This window comes from Nomascus leucogenys, unplaced genomic scaffold (genome assembly GCF_006542625.1).
Source record: "Nomascus leucogenys isolate Asia unplaced genomic scaffold, Asia_NLE_v1 001123F_53179_qpd_obj, whole genome shotgun sequence".
Lineage (NCBI taxonomy): Eukaryota > Metazoa > Chordata > Mammalia > Primates > Hylobatidae > Nomascus > Nomascus leucogenys.
In genome coordinates, this window is record NW_022096854.1 from 49,240 (window position 1) to 53,217 (window position 3,978).

General features: G+C 55.1%; 1 pseudogene across 1 annotated transcript; it reads right to left on the reverse strand.

The window, feature by feature from the left end:
* Positions 1-1,180: 1,180 nt before the first annotated feature.
* Positions 1,181-3,681, reverse strand: LOC115834069 (annotated as a pseudogene). Its single transcript, XR_004029187.1, has 5 exons — positions 3,584-3,681; positions 3,252-3,366; positions 2,335-2,480; positions 2,139-2,242; positions 1,181-1,638 (listed from the first exon to the last, which is right to left on the reverse strand). The product of XR_004029187.1 is annotated as a sodium-coupled neutral amino acid transporter 5-like (transcript).
* Positions 3,682-3,978: the final 297 nt, after the last annotated feature.

Below are 3,978 nucleotides of genomic sequence, written 5' to 3' on the forward strand. Positions count from 1 at the left end.
CCTCTGACTCCCGAGTTCAAGCGATTCTCTTGCCTCAGCCTCCTGAGTAGCTGGGATTACAGGCGCATGCCACCATGCCTGGCTGATTTTTGTATTTTTAGTAGAAACGGGGTTTCACCATGTTGGCCAGGCTGGTCTAAAACTCCTGACCTCAGGTGATCTGCCCGCGTCGGCCTCCCAAAGTGCTAGGATTACAAGCATGAGCCACCACACGCAGCCCCTTTTCTTTTTGAGACAGGGTCTCACTCTGTCACTCAGGCTAGAGTGCAGTGGCGTGATCATGGCTCACTGCAGCCTCAATCTCCTGGGCTCATGCGATCCTCCCACTTCAGTCTCTCAAGTAGCTGGGACTATAGGCTTGCACTACCACACCCGGCTATTTCTTTTAATATTTTTTGTAGAGATGGGGTCTTGCCGTGTTGCCCAGGCTGGTCTCAAATGATCCTCCTGCCTCAGCCTCCCAAAGTGCTGGTGATTACAGGCATGAGCCACCGTGCTGGGTCCACCTTTTTTCAATCATTTAGAAATATGAAAGCCAGTCTTAGTTAAAGGGCCATACCAAAATAGGCAGCAGGATGGATTTGCCCACTCGTGTGTCAGAACATCAACTCCAGGGCACTATTGTCTGCTTGGTTCACTGCTATATCCCTAGCACCTAGAATAGTGCCTGGCACCCAGTAAGCTTTCGGGAGATGTTTACTGAGTGAATGAGTGAAGTCTTTTTCTGTGTGTGAGATGGAGTCTCACTCTGTCACCCAGGCTGGGAGTACAGTGGCATGATCTCGGCTCACTGCAACCTCTGCCTCCCGGGTTCAAGCGATTCTCCCGCCTCAGCCTCCCGAGTAGCTGGGACTATAGCGTGCACCACCACACCCAGTTAATTTTAGTATTTTTTAGTAGAGATGGGGTTTTGCCATGGTGGCCAGGCTGGTCTCAAACTCGTGATTTCAAGTGATCCGCCGGCCTCAACTTCCCAAAGTGCTGGGATTACAGGCGTGAGTCACTGCTCCTGGCCAAGTGAGTGAAATATTAAGTTGAGTAGCAAGTTACTGAAAGAGTGAAGTGAGTGAACGCATGATCAGGCACAGTCCCACTCGCAGGGCTCCAGTTTGCTCCAGCCTGGACTCCGGCAGGCTCCCCCAGCAAGACTCGGAGAAAGATCAGAAGGCTGAGTCCAGAGTGGTAGCTCAACATCTTTATTTTTCCTCTTTAGCCCGAGGGTAATCCTGACAAACAGCTTCAGCCAGGAGGAGGCAGAGAGGACTGGGCTGGGTAAAGGCTCCACCAGGACCTGGCCTCCTCCTCCTCCTCTTCCTCCTCCCATGGGGTTGGGGTTGGGATTAGGGCCATGATCCAAGCTTGGCATCCCTGGGGAGGAGGGAAGTGGGCCAGTCTGCAACCTCTGCTGTCCCCCGCCTCTGACAACCACGTTCATGGGAACCAGCCACCTCCACATGCCGGGCAGGAGGGACCCTAGGGAGTGGCCCCGACCCCTCCATGTGCATGCGCACAGGGACCTGGGCCAGCAGGGCCTGATCAGTGTCCAGACATGCGGCTCTGGCCTGTGGCCCAGTTGGCAAACATAAAGCCTAGACTGACAGCCATGAAGAGGACTCCCAGGACTCCAAAGCACAGGGCCTGCGGGCCAGAGAGACAAGATGGGGCTGGTTGGGACTCCTCACCCAGTTGCCTTCTGAGAATGTTCCTCAAGTCTTCCACCTCCTTCAGAGAGTGCTCCATCCATTCCTGACCCTCCTCTGCGTGCCCTCTCCTTCCTTACAGCCAACCCCTTTCTGCGAGTCCTTTCACCTTCCCAGGACCCATGAGAGAACACGTTCCTCCATCCTCCTTCTTCAAAGTGCTTCCAGCTCTCTTCCCAATAGTGCTCCTCCATCTGTCTGGAGAATGCTCCCTCTATGCCAGCCTCCGTTTGAGTGCTCCCTGTCTTCCTGGACCCTGCTGGTGCTCTGTCTCCTCTGCCTCTTCCTAAGACAATCACCTCCATTCTTCCAGACCATTCTTTCAGATGCTCTCCCAGCTCCCTCCTATGCATGTCCCTTTCACCTCCAGCCATCCTGGAGTGAGCACTCCCTCCTTGGAGTGCTCCCTCTCTCCCTACTCTGCCCTGGAATGCTTACCTGGATCTTGGGCCAGGATAAGAAAGGCTCCACCTCAGAAGGTACGATGCGGAGGTAGAAGATGCTGGGGAGGATGAAGATGAGGCTAGGGGCTGAGGTGGACCCTGGAGAACAAGAAGGAGGGACAGGAGTCAACCTGACTTGGGGACAAGGCCCATATTAGATGGGGTATGGGACTGGGGTGAGGTTTACTGACCGATAACTCCAAAGATATCCCGGATGGGTTGGCACACAAATGACAAGGACATTGACCAAAACAAGCAGGATCAGAGCTATGGCCACATGTCGTGGCCAGCTGAAGGCCTTGCCTGGGAAAAGCAGCTGCTGCAGGGCCCGGCGGATCTGTGGCCAGAGTAGGGTGGGACAGAAGTCAGGACCCAAGTGCTGCCCCCCTTCCACATGATCATCTGTCTTTAGCTCCACCCTCTGGCTGAGATCCCTGACTTCCCCTCCCTCTGACTATCTATGGCTCCACCCTGCCTAACCCAACATCTGTGTCTCCATGTTCTGAACAGGCTTCCTGCCTCCATCCTCTGACAATCCACGTCTCTTCCTTCTGTCTGAACACCCATCGGCACCTGCACCCACTGTCTGAAATCTTGCCTCCTCCTCTAGCTGACCATCTTCGCCTTCTCCTTCTGTCTGACCATCCACCGATCCTTCCACCCTGTGTGAGCTCCCTGCCTCTCTCCATCCGACCTCTACCTCCCTCCTCTGTCTAATTAGTTCTGCCTCCCCATCTGGGAGCCTTGACCCTCCTACATTCCATCACTTCAGCCTCCACCCTTTTTTCTGTCCATCCCTGTTTCTTAATTCTACCCTCCAACTGACCCTTCCTGCCTCCCTCTTCTTTCTAGCCATCCATCGGTGCCTCCTCCTTCCAACTGACTACTCCGTCCCCTGACCCTCTCTCCCCTACTATCTATGTCCTCCCTACTTCTGTTTATCGATTTTTGCCATCTCTGTCCATCTGAAAACGCTGCCCTTTCCTGTCTGTCCATCCTTGCCTCCTTCATCCATGCATCCACTCCTGTCTCCAGCCTCGACTCACACATCCATGCTATGCCCTCTACCCATCCATCCATGTCCCTCTGAGCCATAGGCCCCACGCACAGGGAACAGCACGACTGGCACAGTGAGGGTCACCGCGAGCAGCACGGCAGGCGCACGCAGAGGATGAGCGGGTCCTTCTGGCTGTACATGTGCAGCATCTCCGCCTTCACGCTGCCTGGGCCATGAGACAGGGGGTACGGGATGCAGATGTGGAGACAGCACCAGGATCAATGCCCCAGAAACCCATACATACATGCACAGTGACAAAATCCACACAAGTGAGGCACACCTTCTGTTTGGAAACTGACAGGTCCGTGGTCACAGAAGGAAAGAGCTCAGAGGCTCCCGCCCCAGGCCTTCCCCTCCCCCAGCCTAGCCCCAGCCCCACTCACTGTAGAAGGTGAGGTATCCAAAGGTTGCTGTGAGCCCATACATGCAGAACATGGCCCCAATAGACACGTTGGCACGGCCTGCATCCTGCGCTTGGAGGCTGAGGTGTAGAGGTCGTGAACTGTCATGCTCAGACCCTGGGACTTGCCCAGGTCCTCAAAGCCAGCCTCCACCTCCAGAGTCCCCTTCTCCCAGACTGACATTCAGCTGGCACACATGGGACACCCGTCTCCGCCTCCCCTGTGACTAGCCAAAATCCCCTCTCTGACCATCCATATTCCCCCCCATATGACCGTCTCCCTCTCCCCTGCATTTGACTGCCACTGCCTCTTCCATCTGACCATCCATGCTGTCCCTCTGTCTGATCATCCACACATCTCCCATCATATCATCCCTG